Genomic DNA, 22083 nt, shown 5'->3' with positions numbered 1-22083 from the left:
ACTCAAGACACAGTAGGCAATGAATATAATAATCTGCTATTTGATAAACTCAAGGACCTCTGCTTCTGTGACAAGAACTCACTGTCTGACAAAAATTGCTGGGAAAACTGCATGACAGTGTGGCAGAAACTAGGCATAGACCTATGCCTGACACCGTACGTAAGAATAAAGTCCAACGATCTAGGTATAAAGATTAATACCATGGAAAAACTGGAGGAGCAAGAAATAGTGTATTTATCAGATTTATGGAGAAGGCAAAAATTTTTGACTGAAGAAGAGATAGAAAGCCTCATGAAATGCAAGATGGATAATTTTGATTACATTAAACTGAAAAGTTTTTGCACAACCAAACCCAACACAATCTAAATTCAGAGGGTTGTAGCAAATTGGGAAAGAATTTTTACAGCTAATCTTGGGGATAAAGGCCTCATTTCTAGAAAACACAGAGAACTGAGTCAAATGTACAACAATACAAGTCATTCCTCAATTGATAAATGGTCAAAGGATATGAACAGGGAATTTTCAGAGGAAGAAATTAAAGATTATCTATAATCATATAAAAAATGCTCTAAATCACTTTTGATAAGAGAGATGCAAATCAAAACAGCTCTGAAGTACCACATCACACCTTTTAGATTGGCAAACATGACAGAATAGGAAAATGATAAATGTTGGAGCGAATGTGGGAGAGTTGGAACATTAATTCATTATTGGTGGAGCTGCGAGCTCATCTAACCATTCTGGAGAGTGGTTTGGAATTATTCCCAAAGAGCTACAAAAATGTGCATACCCTTTGACCCAGCAATATCACTTCTAGGACTGTATCCTCAAGAGACTATAATAATGGGAAAGGGTCCCACATGTACAAAAGTATTCACAGCAGCTCTCCTTGTGGTAGACAAAAACAGGAAATCAAGGGGATGCCCATCAATTGGGAAATGGCTGAATAAAGTATGGTATATGCATGCAATGGAATACTATTGCACCATAAGAAATGATGAACAAGAAGACTTCTGAGAGGCCTGGAAATACATGTATAATCTGATGCTGAGTGAAAGGAGCAGAAGCAGGAGAACTTTGTGCACAGGAGTATCCACAGTGTGCGAGAGATGTTTCTGGTAGATTTGGATCCTCATAGCAATGCAAGTGCACAAAAAAAAAAAAAAAATTCCCAATTGTCCCTAAGGCAAAATGTCTTCCACATTCAGAGGAATAACTATGGAAATCAATCGCAGAATATAGCAGATCTTGTGTGTGTGTGTGTGTATTATGTTTTGGTTTGTTATATAATTTCTCTCATTTATTTTAGTTCTTCTACACTGCATAACTATAATGAAAATATATTCCATAGGAATGTATGTGTACATCCTATATAGAATTGTATGCTGTCTTGGGGAGAGAAGGGGCTGATGGGGGGTAGATAAGGGGGAACAAAAATTTAAGTTTTATGATAGTGATTGTAGAACACTAAAAATAAATAAAATGAATATATAAAAAAATCTTTAAGATCAAATGGATTTACAAGTGACTTCCACCGTACTTATGGAACAATTATTTCAAATACTATTTTTGTTTAAAAAATAAGTAAAGAATAAGTCTTACCAAATTCCTTTTATGACACAAAAGTGGTTCTGATACCTAAACTATTTAGAGGAAAAACAGAGAAAGAAAACTAGAGATTAATTCCCATTATGAGGATTGATGCAACAATTTTATGTAATAGCAGGAATATGATCACAATATATCATAAAGATCATATAGTATGAACAGACAGTTTCATACCATAAATTTTGGACTGGTTTAACGTTAGGAAACTATCACGTTATTATCCTATCAATAATAAAAACAACAAACATCAGTTGATTATATATTAAAAGTCTTTGACACAATACAACCTCCCATTCCTATAAAAAACACTAAATAGCATAGGAATCAACATAGTCTTTTTCATGATAAACACTATCTACCTAAAACCAAAAGCAAGCATTATTTGTAATGAGCATAAACTTGAAGCCTTACCAATAAGATAGGTAGTGAAGCAAGTATATTCATTGTCACTAATGTTTTTCAATAATGTACTAGAAATATTAGCTTTAGCAATAAGAAAAGAAAAACAAATTGAAGAAACTAGAATAGGCAAAGAAGAAACAAATCTATTGTTCTTTGCAGATGATATAATGATATACTTAGATAATCCTGGAGAATCAAGTAAAAAACTGCTTGAAATAATAAACAATTTTAGCAAAGTTGCAGGATATAAAATAAAGCCACATAAATCATTAGCATTTCTATATACTAACAAAGTCCAGCAGCAAGAGCTAGAAATATCATAAAAATTTACCATAGGCATTATAAAATGTTTGGGAGTCTCCTTGCAAAGAAAAACTGAGGAACTATATGAATACAATTAAGAAACATTTTTCATACAAATATAGTCAGATCTAAGTAATTGGAAAAATATCAGTTGCTCATGGGTAGGCTGAGCTAATATAATAAAAATGACAATTCTACCTAAGTTAATCTACTTATTTAGCATCATACCAATCAAACTACCAAAAATTATTTTGTAGAACTAGAAAAAAAAATAACTGAATTCATATGGGAGAAAATAAGGTCCAGAATGTCAAGAGGATTAATAAAAAGAAATATCAGGAAAAGTGGCCTAGCCACACCAGGTCTTAAATTGTATTATAAATCAAAAATCGTCAAAATTTTTTGTTATGTCTAAGAAATAGAGTGGTAGATCAGTAGAATAGGAAAGGTACATAAGACACAGTAGTCAGTGACTATAGTAATCTACTGTTTGATAAACCCAAAGACTCCAGCTTCTGGCATAAGAGCTCACTATTTGACAAAAATTGCTGGGAAAACTGGAAAATATCACAGCAGAAATTAGGCATAGACCAGCATCTTACACTGTATACCAAGCAAAGTCAGAATAGGTACATGGTTTAGATACAAAAGCTGATTCTATAGGTAAATGGGGAGAGTAAGGAATAGTTTACCTATCAGATTTATGAAGAACAGAAGAATTTTTGACCAAACAAGAGATACAGAACACTGTTCCTAAAGTACACAAGAATCCAAGGATGAGTGTGGTGATTTTACATATGTAGCAAAGAGGTAAAACAACTTCTAATTGGATGGAAGTCCTATTTTCTCTTCTTTGAGATCTCAGAGTTACTGTGAAGGTATATGTAGCTCTCGTCTGCAACTTGAAGCCTAGAAAAATCTTGAATCTAATTCATTTCATCTTCAGGTGTCAAATTTCCTGAGCTCATTGGATGAAATAAGCTTACCTTTCCAGAATTTTTAATTTGGCCTCTCTTATTTTCAGTTGTAAATGTCTGTTCTTGATCTAAGGCACCTGGACACTGGTCCAGTGGAAAAATCACTGGCACTATATGCAGTGAGAAATCCAAATCTTTGTGTCTTTTCAAAAATCATTGAGATAGAGTCCCATTATTCTCACTTCCCCAACTCCTGGTTACCCCTTTCTACAGATATAAGATGCCTGTCTTATTAATCACTTCCAAAGAATTACTCCTGAAACACTTTTTGGAATGTCTTTTCATACTAGAATACCCTCAAATATGTCCAGGGAGAAAAGGTATGTCCTTTTCTTTATCTTATTATATGTAATGGGTATAAACACTTCATTATTCTCATCTACTATACAGTTTTCATTGATTGATTGATTCAATAGAGGGGAATAGAAATGGTTCTCATTTATTTTACATGTGTGATAATTTTTTTCAACTTAATACATCATTCTCAAATGGTAAATTTATCAGGTCATAGACCTTGTTGTTACTTACAGTAATTGGAATTTAGATATGTAAAATATATTCATAATGATAAATTTAAAAGTTAAGAAAGAGTTGATGAAAAAAGGAAATGCGTAATGGGTTAGAGTGAGAAAAATCTAGAATTAGAGAGAATTAATAGCAAGAGGAATTCATACTGGAGTGCAGAAATAATTATAATTTTTCTCCTTCTTCCATTTTGAGGACATGAAAGGGATAACTGATTGCTAAACCAAAATTACTTCATTAGTAGATTGTGAGGAAGGACAAAAAATTTATTTTTTGTAAATATCATTTTATTTTTTCTAATTACATGTGAAGATAGTATTCAACATTCATTCTAATAAGATTTTGAGTTCTATTTTTTTCCTTTCTTCCTCCATTCCCTTCCCCATCCCCAAGATGGCAAACAATCAGATACAGGTTATACATGTGCGATCCTGGAAACATATTTCCACATATGTCATGCTGGGAAAGAAGAAACAGAACAAAAGGGAAAAGTCAAAACCAACTGGAAATAACATGCTTTGAACTACATTCAGATTCCACATTTATTTCTCTGCATGTGGGTAGCATTTTCTTCATGAGTCTTTTGGAATTGTCTCAAATCATTATATTGCTGAGAAGAGCTAAGTCAATCATAATTGCTACTACTGCGTACAATGTGATCTAGTTCTCCTCATTTCACTCAGCATTAGTTCATACGAGACATTTCTCTTCCTTCCTTCCTTTTTTGTACTATACTGCAACTTACCTATCTATCCATTCTTAAATTGACACGCATCCCTTTACTTTCCAGGGTTTTGCCACTACAAAAAAGAGTTGCTATAAATATTATTGTAGATCAAGGAGGTTTTCCTATTTCTTTGATCTTATAAAAGGCCTAGCACTGGTATAGCTGGATCAAAGAACACGCACAATCTAGTAATTTTTTCATCTTATTCCAAATTGCTTTCCAGAACATGAGTGATCATTCACCAAAAACACCTCAATATGTTTGTTTTCCCATAGAACCTCCAATATTCATCATTTTCTTTATATATTGGTGATCTTTGGCAATCTGATATGTGGAGTAATAGAATTTTTTAATTTTAATTTCTCTAATTAATAGTGATTTAGAAAAAAATTTACATGTGGTTTGAAGTAGTCAGGGTTTCTCCTTTGATATCTGCAGGCTTATGTCCTTAAAACATTTATCATTTGAGAAACCACTTTTATTCTCATAAATTTGAATCAATTCTAGCCTCAAAATGAGAATTTTATAAGAGAAACTTGCAACAATATTTTTTCCAGTATGTTTACCTTTTGATTTTGGTTTTATTGGATTAGTTTGTGCAAATTAAAAAAAAAATTGTCCATTTAGTCTTCTGAAATCTTCTCTATCACTTGTTTGGTAATGATTTTTTTTTCACTCCATAGATCTGATAAGTAATTCCCTCCAAAAAATTTTAGTGATTTGTTCATAATGAGACCTCTTATATTTAGGTAACATAAACATTTGGAACTCATCTTAATATGTCATGAACTAAGTTTATTTCATCCTACTATCAAATTTTTCCAGCAATTTTTGTCAAATAATGAACCATCTCAGTAGCTAGGTTATTTGCATAATGATAATGATGATTATCATTATTATAGAATGATGACATTAATTGCATAATAATTACAAAATCAACATACTCTAATAATTATGAAACATCATATACCATTTATTGTGTTTTTACATAACAAATATTGCATGTTATTACTATATATATGATTTATATAATGTTTTAATGTTTGCAAAACCTTTTACTAGCATTATATTATGTTTTACTTAAAACACCGGGAAATAGAGGTTATTACTTTCCATGCTTTACGGATAAGAAATCTGACGCAGGTAGAGGTCATATAGATAGGTGAGTGCCCTGCTTGCCCAAAGTAACACAGCTTTTGAATCCAGATTTGACTTAAATTCTTCTTGAAGGTATAGGAATCTAGAGACACGACTAACTGTAAATGCTATGTAGATAATTTCTCCCACTGATTAACTTGTTTTTTAACCAACATCAAATTGTTTTTGAAAATTATTGCTGTGTAATATACGTTAAGATCTGTCACTGAGAGATCCTTTATTCCTCACTCTTTTCACTGTTAACCTTCAGATTCTGGACCTAGCTTTTGACCTCTTTATGAATTTTGTTATTATTTTTCTAATTCAATAAAGTAAACATCACTCTTTTTTCTTTTTAATTAAAATACCAAATGGGTTATCTATTCAAAAAAGTGTCATACATTTGTTTAGGACAGCTATGTGGTACATTGGCTAAACTGCTGGGCCTGATGTGAGGAAGACACCTGTTCCTGAGTGTAAATTTGACCTCAGATGTGTTTTCGTCCTTCATTGCCAAAGAAGATCATGCCATCAGAGAAAAAATGACACCACTTGCACTTGACTTTGTTTTGAGTGAGGGAGGGCTGTGCAGGTCACCATTCTCCCGTCTCCTCCAGAGCCATCTGAATCCAGTGACCAGATATTCATCAGGATGACTGGAGATGACCCAGGATGAGGCAATTGGGGTTAAGTGACTTGCTCAAGGTCACACAGCTAGTGAGTGTCAAGTGTCTGAGGTGAGATTTGAACTCCAGTCCTCCTGATTCCTACACTGGTGCTCTATCCACCACACTATGTAGCTGCCTTTGATCTCAGATACTAACTAGATGTATGACCTTGGGCAAGTCATTTAAACACATTTGCCTTGGTTCAGCATCTGCAAAATGAGCTGGAAAACAAAATGGCATATAAATCTAGTATATTTACCAAGAAAGCCCTAATTGGGGCCAAGAAGAGTTGTACATAGCTGATTTGACTAACTAAAAAAAAATTTGTTTTTCAATTCAAAATTTCTTGTTTGTTTTCAATTATGTTTATCTTTTCTTTGATCTTCATTTTTTCTATTTTAGTGTTTATTTAAGATTTTTAATCTATTGGTTATTAGGTTTAGTTGCATTGCCAGTTATTGAGCTATTCTCTCTTTTTGTTATTAAAAATTTTCAGAGGTATGCATTTTGCTCCAATAATTTTTTTGTCTATGTCCCCCAAAATTTGGTATATTGCCTCATAGATGTCATCTGTAATGTAAATATTTATCAATTTATGTTTTTGTTCTTTGATACATCAATTCTTTCTTTAGGGTTAAATTATTTAGCATGTAATTCACTTTTAACATCTTATTCTGCATCCTTAAAATTGAACATTATTACATTATGACCAGTAGTAAATTTTGGAATTGAAATCTGTGATAAAGAGAAACTAAGGCAATAAAGTTCTAAGCACATTGTATTTATTATCAAGGCTAGTGACTGGAATCTGAGACTCTTTCGTAACCAAGGACCTCATGGAGTTTACACAGCTTTCTAATAATAAATAATAATAATAATAAGAGGAACTGCAACCTACAAAATCTTGAGCAACATGTGTGTTTTTGATTCCCAATCGGTCAGCACAGACCACAAATTATATCAGTTTGCTATAATATGGACCAACAAATCTTCGAGTGTCTTGACCATGGACAATAATAAGAAAATCATGGTTGGAAATACTTTCTTTTTTTAACTTAACATTTTATTTTCCCCAATTACATGTAAAAACAATTTTAACATTTTTTTTTAGATTTTGAGTTCCAAAGTCTCTTCTTCCCTTCTTCCCTCCCCCCTCCTCATTGAGAAGATAAGCAGTTTGATATGGCTTATACATGTGCAGTCATATAAAACATATTTTGGTCTAAGTCATATTAACAAAAAGAAAGTAAAGGGAAAGTATTTGGACTACTGCCTCTCTTTCTATTATGTCTCTGCCCTCCTTTCTATTAGCACTCCCATCTCTCTTACTTCCCTTCCTACTTTCATGCATGGTAAAATAGATTTCCACACCTGAGTGTGTATGCTCTTCCTTCTTTGAATCAATTTTGATGAGAGTATCCTTCCCACACTCCCTGTACATCCTTTTTCTTCCATTTCACTGTACAAGCTCTTTCAGGCCTCTTTTATGTCAGGTAATTTACCCCATCTATCTCTCCTCCTCCTTCACCCTGTGCATTCTCACCCATTAATTTTATTTTTTAGGCAATCATCCCATCATATTCAACTCACATCCATATCTTCTGTCTATGTGTACTCCTTCTAACTGTCCAAATAATGAGAAAAAAAATGTAGAAATTACAAGTACCATTTTCTGCTGTAGGGATGAAAAGAGTTTAACCTTACTGAATCCCTTATGATTTCTCTTTCTCATTTACATTTTTATGCTTCTCTTGAATCTTGTATTTGAAAGTCAAATTTCCTGTTCAGCTGTGGTCTTTCCATCAGGAATTGTTGAAAGTCTTCTATTTCATTTAAAATCCATTTTTCCCCTAAAGGATTATATGTAGTGTTGCTTGGGTGATTCTTGGTTGTACTTGTAGTTATTTTTCCTTTCCATTTACCATCTTCCAAGCCCTCAGAACCTTTCATGTAGTAACTACTAAATTGTGTGCTATCCTAACTGTGACTCCATAATATTTGAATTATTTCATTTTGGTGGCTTTCAATATTTTCTTCTTGACTTGGGAGCTCTGAAATTTGACTTTAATAGTTCAGGTAGTTTCCATTTTAGGATCCATTTTGGGAGTTAATTGGTGGATTCATTCCATCTCCATTTTCTCCTCTACTTTTAAATATCAGGGCAGGTTTCCTTGATAATTTCTTGAAAGATTATGTCTAGGCTCTTTTTGAAAACATGGCTTTCAAATATTCGAATAATTCTTAAATTATCTCTCCTTTCCAGGTCAATTGCTTTTCCAATGAGATATTTCACATTTTCTTCCACTTTTTCTTTCTTTTGATCTTGTTTTATTGTTCCTTGATGTGTCATGAAGTCCTTAGATTTCACTTCCAGATTCTAATTTTTGAGGAATTGTTTTCTTCACTGAGCTTTTTTCCCTCCTTTTCCATTTGGTTAATTTGACTTTTCAAGAAGTTACTCTGCGAATTTTTTACCTCTTCTTCTGTTTGGCCAATGCTTTTCAAGATGTTCTTTTCTTCATTGGACATTTGTGCCTTTTTTTACCATTTGGCCTATTCTGTTTCTAAGGTGTTTTCTTCAGTATTTTTGTGCCTCCTTTGCCTAGCTTTAACTCTTTTTTCATGATTTTCTTTCATCATTTTTATTACTTTTCTCAACCTTTGCTCTACTTCTCTTACTTGATTTTTAAAATCCTTTTCTAGCTCTTCCATGCTCTGAGGTCATTTCATATTTTACTTTTATTGTGTGGATTCAAGAGTTTTCACTTTATTGTGTTTTTATGATTTTGTATTTCAATCTTCCCTGTCATCATAGTAGCTTTCTATAGTCAGGATCTTTTATTACTCTTTGCTCATTTTCCCAGCTTATTTCTCTGTGTTTAATTCTATGTTAAAGTGAGACTCTGCTTCTGGAATGCAGGGGGTGTTGTAACAAGCCTCGTGTTTTTTTGTGCAGTTGTTTTCAGAGGTAATTCTGGGGACCTACATATTTTCAGTTCTTCCAAGGTGGTATGATGTAAAGAGAGGCATGTTTGCTACTCTCCTGGCTTGTACTCTGGTCTGTGAGTGATCACAATTATTCTTTTGCATCCTGGAATTGTGACCAGGGTCCCAGCTTCCCTCAGGCTGTAAGCTCTGTTATGGTAGTGATCCTCCTTACCCTGAAATTACAACCCAGGAGTCAGACCCAGATTCAATTATGGGCAATGCAAGAGTCTTGCCTCCAGTTCCAGCAAAGGGATAGTTGCATTCTTTTTTGGATTGGTTTTATGATATCTTCACTGTCTATGGACTGAGAGGTAAAGTGACTACTACCACTATGAATTCAGTCACCCTCAATGAGCTCAAATATGATGTCAGATATTCACTAGCTATGTGTCCCTGGGCAAGTCATGAAACCTCTGTCTACCTCAATTACCTCAGCTCTAAAATGGGAACAATAAATGCACATTCCTACCCTTGTTGTTGTGAGGATCAAATGAGATATTCATAAAATACTTAACATATTGCTTGACACAAAGTAGGCACTTAAAATTGCTCTTCTCTTTCTTTTCCATTCCTTCTTCTTACCTTTCTGATGATTTTATCCACATTTATCTTATGCTACTTGAAATAAGAAGGACCCCACAATACACAGGAGAGTCACCTGTACAGGTTTTTAGATCTACTTTTCTAAAAGGAAAGCAACTTTTGAGGGGTCAACAATCTACTTTAATCAAGAACATATATCATTCATTTAATGTATGTGTATGTGTATATGTATGTATACACACAAACACACACACACACACACACACACACACACACACATGCATACACTTTTCAGAGCCAGAGGGTATCACAACCTTTGAGAGCCAATGCCTAATTAGAAATTAACAAAAGGTGTGGGCTTTCCTTCAAAACAAATCTGCCCTAATCAAACTTCCCTTAATGAGCAGGCCCATTAATGGATGGGGAATATATTTAACTCTCATGATTAATATCACATTATTTTATTTTGTTTTGTGATTATTCACAGTCATATTACATGTATATATATAGAGAGAGAGAAAGAGAAAGTTGTCTGGGACAGTAGAAGCTTCAGTGGTTTATTCATATTTACTCAGCCAGGGGTACAACTTGGAAAAAAGTTTTTTTTCCTCCAAGTTTGGCCCTCTATCATATTACATGTCATATAGCCCCTGGTAAGTGTTTTTGAATGTGGTTATGTTTATTTTTTTAATCTTTTTCTTCTAGCCTGTAATACAGTAACTTTCAACATAGCATGTATACAACAGGGTTTTCTAATCTCTATTGTGTGTTTGCTATCTGGAGAAGGCTGTGTACTGATTCATGATATAAAGTTTCTTTTCTTTTTAAATGTGTAGAATAAAATGGAAAGGATTGAAGAGAAAATCAATTATATTCAAATAGTCAAATTCATCAACCCAGGTTGAATGAACCAAGATATAGAGAGCTTCTCCAAATTTCCTTTTTTTGTCCACTTCATTTAGAGCAATTCCTTGGCACATAGTAGGAGCTTAATAAATGCTAGCTGAATGACTGAATCACTTTACTGATTTCATCAAACTCTGGAACTCTTGAAGACTATAAATGAAATCTGTGTTTATTAAGAGATTGGCTGACCACTAACATTTGGAAAACAAAGTGTACAAAAACCAGACATTTCCCAGATTATGATTTGCAGTTACTATTACTTGTACTATCTACTTCATCCAAATGTGGTAGAACTAAGCTGAGAGTATGTAAATCAGTTTGTATAAAACGAAGTGCTGTGAAAGTCAAGCATGTCTCACAGAGTGATTTATAAATTTCAACTATTATTATTTTGTGTAAAGAAAACTTCATGAAGTTAACCATCTATTTTATGTTTACTTTCATTGTAGAAATCCTTGCTTTAATGAAATTGTGCTTTAGAAATATGTCTAACAGCTACAAAATGTAAAATTTTTTAATTGTTCTTTTTTCAGCATTAGTCAGCTCTCCATAATTTTCATATGCGAACACTGACACATCATATTCTAAAGAATGTTGCTTATGTCTCTGCCATTTTTAAATTTTAAAAGAATATATGAGATCATTTTGCATTAGAATTACTACTAAACCAAACTTTACCTCAGATGCAAGGAAATAGTTCAGGTGAACTAAATTCCATTTTCAGTTGATTTTTTCTCTTTCTAAGAGATTTCAGAAAGATTTCTGAAATAGCTAAAATGAGCTTTTAATAAACTGAGAAATGCTCTCTTTTCCTTATGTACATAATGGCACCTTGTTGTTGTTTTTTCCACTATTATCTCATAAGGGCAGTTCATTCCCACCTGAACCCACTGAAATTTCTCACCTGGTTACATGGTTACTCTGTTTTAGCACCCAAGATTAGCTTGTTCTCAAAGCATCATGGAAGACGTAGTTTGATGTAGGCCTTGCATGCCATATCTCAGCTTCTGTGAGCTGACCGGGAAAGCAAAACAACAGTGATTCAGACACTCTGGCAGAAGGCCCAGCATTTCCACTTTCTTTGGGCTAGAGAATCAGTGTGATATTTCAAAGAGAAAAAAATTGCTTTGGCAAGATAGTTGATTCATGTCTCTTTGGCCATATTGACATCATGCTACTGCCACATATAGGGAGAGATAGCTGGAACAATAGCCTCATAAATAAAGGACTGAGAACATGCCACTGTACATCTCCTTTTCCCTCAGGTCTTAGAAAGATGAGTATTTCTTGAGCAGACTATAAATGTTTCAGATGATCTCAAATTGTAAAAGACACTAGAAAGAAATGGAATCTTAACAGCCACATTGACACCATCTGCAACAAAGGGAAAGGTTGGAGAGAGCAGCGTACCTGCATCAACTAGAGTGGAACATATGGATAGTGTGACAAATTAATCCAGCAATCATTACATATCTGGCCAGTAATGAGACCCAATGGATTACCACTGAAAAAAGTGGGATGAATTCATCCTGTGAAAAATATTCATTGCACAGAATATCATAGCTTATGAAGGGGGAAAAGTAGATCTAATGCTTGCTTCACTAGATACCAGAAATGTAATAGATAGGTAATATAGCATAAAGAGAGGATTGAGTTACCATAAAGGAGCCTGGGCACAGAATCAGAGAACTTGTCAAGTAATGTCTCTATCCCTACCTATATTAACTTGAGCAAGTTTCTTAGTTTCTCTGAGGCACAGTTTATTCATCTATAAAGTGATTTATTACACATATTATCAGCTTTATAATTTTTTTGGAAGAAAAATAATACAACATTTAAAGTGTTCTACATATGTGTATTACTCTCTGTTACTTTATTATAAGGTCCTTAAATATAGGGGATAAAATGTCTACTTTTTAAAAAATCATCCTATCACTCTAATGCAGAACCACATCATTTCACCCCTGGATTACTACAATAGAATACTACTGAATCTATTTGCCTTAAGTCTCTCCCCACTCCAACCCATCCTCCATTTAGCAACCAAAGTGGCTTTTCTAAAGTGCAAGTCAGATCATATCACACACACACACACACACACACACACACACACACACACACAATCAGTAAACTCCAGTGGCTTCCTATTGGCCCCAAAATCAAATACAAAATGCTCCAGTTGGCATTCCAGGTCCTTTATAAACTATCCTCTTCCTATCTTTCCAGTCATCTTATAAGTTACTCCCCTACATGTACTTTTAAATCCAAAGACACTGGTCTCCTGGCTGTTCTATAAACAAGACATTCCATTTCTTACCTCTGGGCATTTTCTCTGACTGTCCCCCATTACTTAAATACCCTCCCTCCTTCATTCTGCCCATTGAGTCACTTCCTTCTTCTACTCCCCTGCCTTTATAATCTCAGTTAAAATCCTACCTTCTAAGGAAATTTCCCGAATCCCTTCAAACCTGAGTGTCTTCTCTCTGTTAATTATTTCCCATTTATCTTGTATGTAGTTTGCTTTGTACATAGTTATTTTCATGTTATCTCCCCCATTTAGTTGTGAGTTCCTTGGGAACAGGAACTGTCTTTTGCCTCTTCTTTTCATATCCCCAGAACTTAGCACAGTGCTTGACACATTAAGTACTTAACAAATGTCCATTAATTGCTTGTTTGAACTCTAGGGAGGATAAAAATATAACCCTAGAATAGCTGTCAGCATAGAAAGGGATAAATAAATATTTGTTTAATGAATGAATACATAACATGTTTCAGATTAAGTGCTGATGATCATATATAGGGATACGTATTCATACATTCACAAGGCCATTTGTAGAAACATCAAAGAAGGGTGGCTGAGTGACTCCAAATGCAATATCTATACAGAGCACCAGGTGGCATTCCAAACTGAGCTTCTCTGGCTCACTGCCTCTTTGCCTGAACTTGCTTGAGCAGCTGCAAAATTCCAGTCTTGGGCAATCTTTTCATCATCAACGGAGTATGTATTGAACATCAATCTCTTCACAATTCCCTGCCTTCCTCCACCCACTTTCTTGCCCTGGCACATAGTTTGTATTTTTTGGTCTCAGTACCCATAATTGCTCATTTCTGCATTAAGAAGAACCCTTAAACTGACCTGGAACTGTGACACATGTTAATTCAGTATGTTACTCTGTTGAAATTATAGAGAGTAGAATTCATTTGGACAGGATATGCTGGTCTTTGATTCTCCTTGTCTACCAATAACAGTTGCTTAAAGTAGTTTTCTTGTAAGTGCAGAACTGTTGCCAGAATATTGGATTTACTAGTCTTAAGGAGGAAGTCTAATGAAGAAAATTGTAATATCTTATGCCCAAATGCTCCAGATTTTTTATTCTATAAGCATCCCTGATACAATGGTTTCTTATTACTTTAAAAATAGAAATATGAAAACTAGAAATGTTAATTCAAAAAGCTTATATAACTAGCATCTGTCTATAAATTCATATTTTTTAGTTCAAGGAAAAAAGATTTAGAATGAAAATCTCAAAAGTATTTAAGTGATTTCACAAGGGCCCCTAAGTGTTTCCTAAACGAACTTGTGATGTTAATATGTTGAACATAACTTTTTGTAGCTATACAAAAAGAGCTCTAAAATATATCCTAGCCAACTCTGGGACAACTATTTGTCATTGGATTCTACTAACTGAGGTAAATTTAATGTTAACTAGAATATTTTTAAGGTAGGAGAATTCATTAAAAGCTAAGATTTCTATGACTTTCAAAGAAGCTTCACCTGCAAAATTTCACTGAATCCTCACATCTGTGTTAACTACTGCAAGCATTCTTATCTTCATTTCATAGATAAGGTAATTTAGACAGAGGTATTAATACATTCCCCCAAGGTCACACTGAGTGTAAGGAATGAGGTTTAGATTCCAATCAAGATCTCCCCACTTCTAATCTGTGGTCTTTTTCACAGTACCCACTGTCAATTTTACTCCCTTAGTCTCCCTATGTGTGCTATCTACTTACTCTCATTTTATAAGGATATGGCACCATAATTTCCTTTAGGTTCTTTCATAATGCAAAATTCATTAAAATGACTTGAAAATATGCACATATGCATTATATATGTACACATGTATATTTATATATGTTTGTATATACACACAGTTACATGTATATGTATGTACCATATGCATGTACATACATATGTATGTGATATGTAACCACATGGTACAGTGGATAGAATGCCTGTTCTGGAGTCAAGAAGATCTGAGTTCAAATCCAGCCTCAGACATTTATTAGCTATGTGACCCTGGACAAATCATTTAACCGTGTTTTCTTCAGCTTTCTCATCTATAAAGTAAGTTGGAGAAGAAAACAGGAAATCACTCCAGTATCTTTGCCAAGAAAACCCCAAATGTGTTAAAATATCAGACAGGCCTGAAAAAGGACTGAACAAATAACATAGCTATTAAGGGAAGAGAAGAAATATGTATTTGTGTGTGTGTGTATGTGTGTGTATGTGTACATTTACACATACAGAGTAGTACTTTGAAGATAGATAGTTGAGCTGACAAATTGATTTCATAAGTCTTTTGTTTTCCCCCTGAGGCAAGAGACTAAAATTTAACCTTACATTTTGTATTGTGATACATTTGGCACACATAAAAGGTATAGAAACATTGAACTTCTTAGTGGTCTGTTTGAACACAAGGCACTAAGCGTTAAAAACTCTCCATTTACTGACTCTCTGTGCCCAGAACACCAATGCATGAAAATGGTAGCTTCACATGGATCGAGAGACTACCCTAAGTGCCTACTTGCAATGATAAAAGTACATCTGGAGGATTCCTATGACAGAAGATTGCTAAGTAGAATCTTCCAAAGAAATATCCTAAAAGGAGGGTTGATTTTTATCAATATTGTATCTACATTACTGAGTCCCTAAATTACAAACATGTTAGGGGTCCTTACAGGAAAGATCAACTTAAAAAAAAAAAGAGCCCCTCCCTCCCATTTTACCATAAGAGGAGTTATAGCTATCATCTCTTTTGTTTAAATATACAAATTCTGATATATGTTATAACTAAGCTTCTAGAGTAGAATTTGATATAAAATGAACTTGCTTTGCATACCAACATTTCTCATTTCCTTATAGGTTTGTTATGAGAAAAGTACTTGGTAAAACATCAAGAGCTTTTTATAACTGTTGTTATTAACATTTATAATTATCAGTGTATTTTCACAAGACTATTAGTATATTACTTGACTATATAATGGAGTGCATTTGTTGTTGTTGTTCAACCACAAAAATTACCTATCTTGACTTAAAAGATTCCTTGGGATGCCCCCTTTGTTAAAGCTGGACTGATTTTCTAGGGGATTTTCCAGTATTCCAATGGATATGTGATTTCAGGAATAGGGAGCCAGGTGATTCAGTGGATAGAGTGCATGACCTGGAGTCAGAAAGACTATTCTTCTTGAATTCAAATCTGTCCTCAAGTGCTTCCTAGCTGTGTAACCCTGGACATATCACTTAACCCTATTTGCCTTTAAAATGAGCTGAAGAAGGAAATGGTAAACCATTCCAGTATCTGTGCCAAGAAAACCTCAAATGAGATCATGAAGAGTCAGGCACAACTAATATTACTAAACAATAGGAATATAATTCTTCAATAATTTATATCAAAATCCATTTTCCAGAGTGGATATACCTAATATGCCAGAGGCCTTTATCAAATTGGGTAGATACTGTAAAGTTAATGTAAGGTTAATGGTGGATGGGAGGAAGAATTAAAGATCTTCCCTACCCATTAATAGGCCTCAATACCTTTTGTTAATTTCTAATAAGGCACTGGTTCTCCAGGGTTGTGATGCCCTCTGGCTCTGAAAAATGTATAAGTATTCTGAGGTGAGGTTTCACTTTGGGGCTTACTCGTTAGAAGTGTTTGGCCATAAAAACTCTCTGGTAACTATATATGTATGTAGTGATCAGACAATTGGATCTGTCTGTTGATCTGGGGTGTATGTATTGCTTATGGTCAGAGATTTTGAAACCCTGTCTGTTGGTCTTTATTTCTCTTTGTATTTTCTCTGTTGTAATTAAAGAAGATTGTTGACTCCTTAAAAGTTGCCTTTTCTTTTAGAAAAGCCCATCTAAATACCTGTATATCAGTCCCTCCTATGTAGACCAGGGTCCTTGCTATCACAGATACCAACAGAGCACATGAGCTATTTCCCAGTTGTCTTTTCTTCATGCTATTTGTGTGACCAAGGAAACCTTTTTTTCCCTATTTGTATGTTTCTATAATATTATCATTTTTACCACTTGTAGAAAGCTGTACTGGTAATGTATGACAATCTGATCAAACTCACCCATTACCTCTCCATTGTCTTTCGCATGATCCCAATTCTTTAATACCTATGACTAGTCATACACCCAGATTTTATAATAAGTTACTGTAAACACCTCATAAAAGAAAAAGAAACTAATTCAATGCTTCTCCAGTAAAAAGGGAGAGTCAAAGAATGTATGTGAATTTTTTAGATTGTGGGGGTGCTATACTCCTAGCACCACCATGATTTGAAGGAAACTGTACATTGCAAAACCACTTTTCACCCCTTCCCTCAAACCAACAGCTAGGTTGTACAGAGAATGCTACACTTAGCTTAGAGTTTTTATTTGAAATTTATGGGGGGTGTTTTTAATCAGATAAATGTCTACCACCTAACTGAGTCAGCTCACCTAATGGCAAAGGGAGTTTTCACTAGAGGGAAAGGAGAAAACTAACCTTGGAGAAGGGGTGGAGAAGTAAAAAGCCTACCTGAGTGAGGTGCTATGGTGGGCATTTCAGAAGGCAAAATAGCAGTCAGTTAACGGGGTAAAGAAGTAAAAAAGATATAGATTATTGTTTGTCTTTCATTCTCTGAGATGACCATGGCATCAGGAAGGTGATGCCATGACTTGCAAGTGAATTGCATTTAAGTAAGGGAGGTTGTGCAAAGTCACTAGCCCCAACCTCTCCTTCGGAGGCATCTGATTCCAGTGGCAAGACATAAATCTGGACAACTGGAGATGGACAGATGCAGTGGAACAGATTTTCTTTTTTTTTAAGTTAAGGTCTTTTCCTAGGCGTCAGTTTGATTGAGGCAACACCCATTCAGTGACTGAGGCTAGGTAAGAAATGAGGCAAAGCATGGCCTCTTTTACCTAGTCAAAGATAAAATCAATCTGGGAGGGGAAGACCTTCATTGTTTCTGGCCAAAACAGAAACACATCCCCTTCCTTCCTCCCTCCATCCCTCCCTCCCTTCCTTCCTTCCTTCCTTCCTTCCTTCCTTCCTTCCTTCCTTCCTTCCTTCCTTCCTTCCTTCCTTCTTCTTTCTCTTGACCCTCTTCCTCTCTTCTCTCCCTCCTTCCTTTCCATCTGACCACACAGGGTATCATACCTTTATGTGTGGTGTTCTGACTAAAGAAATGTAAATTTTGATTGCTGAAACCTCTTAAGATATCTTGGGGTTTAAGGCCTAGATTTCTTTCTTAAGGACCATGTCTTAAATGCAATTCACTCTGATTCTCATTGATTTGCCAATAAGTCCCAGCCCAATCCCCACTTGGTCATTTTGGGGGACTCTAAGGCTCAGAGTGAATATAAATAGCAATTGCTTTAGTTCTGACCAGAAACCCTAAGAGTCTTTTCTTTTCATATTGTTTTTGTTCTTGTTGGGTAGTTGTTTTTGTTACTAGATAAAAAAGGCCATTTTTTGCCTCACTCCTTACCTAGCCTTAATCATTGAATGGGCATTGTCTTAATCAAACTGAGACCTGGTAAAGACTTTCAACTTAATAAAACGGAGGCGTCCCAATGCATCTGCCCCTCTCCACTTATCCTGCTCTATAGCTTGCCACTAGAACCAGACAGCTCTGGAGGAGAGAGTGAGGCTGGTGACTTGCCAAGCCTTCTCTCATTACCTTCCTGATGCCATGGTCCTTTTCAAGAAGGAAGGACAAACAGCAGCCTGTGAATAGTAAGGAATGCCCCACTGGGGATGCAATTGGCCATTTCCAGTTGGGTAATGCGTTTCCTTCCTTCCTTCCTTCTTTCCTTTCTCTCCCTCTCTTCCTGTCTCTCTCTCCTCTCATTCCTCTCTCTTCTTCTTCTTCCTCTAACTTGTGGGTGTTCTGTCCGAAGAAATGTAAGAAAAGGTGGGAGACTTGTATTGAAAGGAAGTGGATGAGTTAAAGTTCAATAGACAAATACTGCTTATTTTGCATTTTTGCCTTGGGCCCTAGTACTAACAATTGCCAGAATACCAATAAAAATCAGCCTTCATTCCCTATTTTGCTGATTTTTCTACTGTTACAATTTGGCTGGGACTGCCCCAGAGAATGATTGAGTATTTATCCAGGAGCCCTCAGAGGAACTGCCACATTTCACCTTTTTACACTGAGCACTCTGGCTCTTGACCTTGCATCACATGAATTTGCTCAGCTTGCTCTAAAGAGGTAGGTGGATCATGCCAGCTTCCTGGATTTAATCCCATGTTTTAAATTGGAGATCATGCTTACATAGGGCATAGCAAAATAAATGTCTATAAATTCTAAAGGCTACTGAACAAAATACAAATAGAATCTCATGTCAAAATCCCCATGGACCATTTTATCTTCTTATTTCCCCTCCTCCAGAGCTCATACCTGGATTAATGAGATTATCCTTTTCAACATTGACAAGATGATGTCTCACTGTTTTGTGGCAGCTCAGCTATATTACTTGAAGGCAAAAATATTCTAAAGCCACACCCTGCTGTATGAGGTTCATTGAGTACACATAGAGAGCTTGACCTAAGACTTTAGAATATACTCTTCATCTTTGTTGAATAAATGAACTGAGAGAATGATTAACTGAATCTTTCCGATCATGACCTGAAATCTTGAGTATACATGACACAACAAAGTTTCCATAATCAGATTTTTTTATGCCACTGTTATTTTCTATTAAAAAAATTTTTTATACTGTTTGTAAGGAAATCTCTTTGCCTAACTGAATACATATATGCATACACACACACACACATGCACACACACACACACACACACACATTCACCAAGGAAATTTTCCATTTTAAAGGTAGGTAAATATGTAAAGGATAGTAATATTATATTTCTAGTTACAGATACATGTCATTAAAATGAAGTGAGATCTTAAAAATATAAGTTCTTTAGTGTAAGCTAATTCATTACTCATTAAAAAATACTGAATGAAGCTTGGGAGTGTCAAATGTGCAACTATGAGTAAATAAAGAACTAAGGATATTTGGGGGAAGGAGATTGAATTGCCTGGGTAAAGCCCTTTGGTACTGGACTGAGAGCTACTTTCTTCCTTGTTGTAAGGGAAGGTAAAGAACAGTTAGAAAGAGAAATCTACACACCAATCTGCTAAGAAAATATACCTCAAAGAGAAATGAAATAGCAATAAGAGTAGGGAATGTTCTAAATTAAAAATATAGACTAGATAAAAGTCAAATAAGAAAAATTTACATGATATAGCTACTTTCTAAGTGGTTCCCTTCATTAGCCAAAAACGAAACGTGGAACATGCTAAATACTATTTTTTTCATCTCCTGTTACTTTATTATGAAATTGTATGTATGTTCAACTCTCAAGTTTTGCTAACTTTTTTTTTAATTTAGATTGAATTCCAGTCGATGCCTTGATTAACAGAAATATTTACAATTTAACGAACATACCATTTTCCAAGCCAAATGATAATGAGAGATTTTCATATGTTATTCTCTAAATAAAGGTCAAAAATATATACGTGAAACATTTTTTCCCACCCAGGTCATATAAGTGTTATTAAAAATGTTTTATAGAATTCAAAACAATTTCAGGTAACTCACTTTACCCCCATCTCTATTCCCCATAGCATATTACCTAACCCTAATGTCCAATTCACACTCAAACCTACCCCGCTTTTATACCAGAGATTACTAATGTGCAAGTGAAAGAGTTAGCCTAGATGCCCTCTGTGGTCCTTTACAAATCTTTAGCTGTGCTCCTAAGTAGATATTTATTGGCATTTTGGTCACTGACTCAAGTTAATCTCTTTATTTAACCTCATTCAACATAGGGGCAATAACTCTAAATCCTCATATTGGAGGACCTTAAAAATTTCACTAAGCTTAGGCTTCTTCAACCTACAAGACAGCTAGTTAATTGCTAATTTGATCCCTTCTAATAGAAAGGAAACTTCCACACCCAATCAATCATCTAGAGTAAGCTTGGAATGAATGGTCTTTTGCAGAAATCAGGGAGCGTATCCTCCCCCTTTGTTTCTGATGAAGTATGTAAGACTTTATAATAGAATTGAAAAGCTTGGTTAATTGTCATTGGTCCTATAAGGAAAATGGTCTCCTTTCTTCTTCATTAACAGGGCAAATCAAAGTTATTTGGAGTCATTTTATAGACCACTAAGACATGGACAACTTTCTCCTTTTCTTGAATCAAAAAACTTTTACTTTATATAACGTAGTAAATATGGTGTTATTAATAAAATGGATGGCATTTACTTAATTACCAGAATCTACTCTTTTTTTTCTATACTTTCAATCTAATATACTTTTCTCAAGTCAGAGTAAGAAATGAAATAAAATTCTACAGATATGAAATAATTGTCAATCTTGGACTAAAGTATTATTTCAGTTCATTACAATAATATTTGTCCTACATGTAACTATTATCCTTTAACTATCAAATGAAAGGATTATCCTGAAGGAATTCCAAATTAAAATGTTTTGCTTTTTTTTTCATTTCAAAGCCCTGGATTCAGTTTGCAGTCTTATAGGTAGGTATAAGGATATACACCTCCAAACAGAAAAAAAAAGTCAGTTATGTTAGTTCAAAAACAAACAACCATAGAAAGCAATAGCTACAAGGTAATCCAGTTTTTTTAAAAGACACTCTTTCTTAGCATCAGTTGCAGTGGATTGAGCCTGATTACAACGTTCAGTCTTTTTTCACAAAATTTTGGGTTACAAATTTTCTCCCATTTTATCCCCTCCCCCCCCAAACCCAAGCATTCTAATTGCCCCTGTGACCAATCTGCTCTCTCCTCTATCCTCCCTCCCTGCCCTTATCTCAGTCTTCTCTTTTGTCCTGTAGGGCCAGATAGCTTTCTTGACCCCTTAACCTGTATTTCTTATTTCCCAGTGGTAAGAACATTACATTTGATCCTAACACTTTGAGTTTCAACTTCTTTAGCTCCCTCCCTCTCCACCCCTTCCCCTTGGAAGACAAGCAATTCAATATAGGC

This window comes from Notamacropus eugenii, chromosome 6 (assembly GCF_028372415.1).
Source record: "Notamacropus eugenii isolate mMacEug1 chromosome 6, mMacEug1.pri_v2, whole genome shotgun sequence".
NCBI lineage: Eukaryota > Metazoa > Chordata > Mammalia > Diprotodontia > Macropodidae > Notamacropus > Notamacropus eugenii.
Note: the sequence above shows the minus strand (reverse complement) of the source record.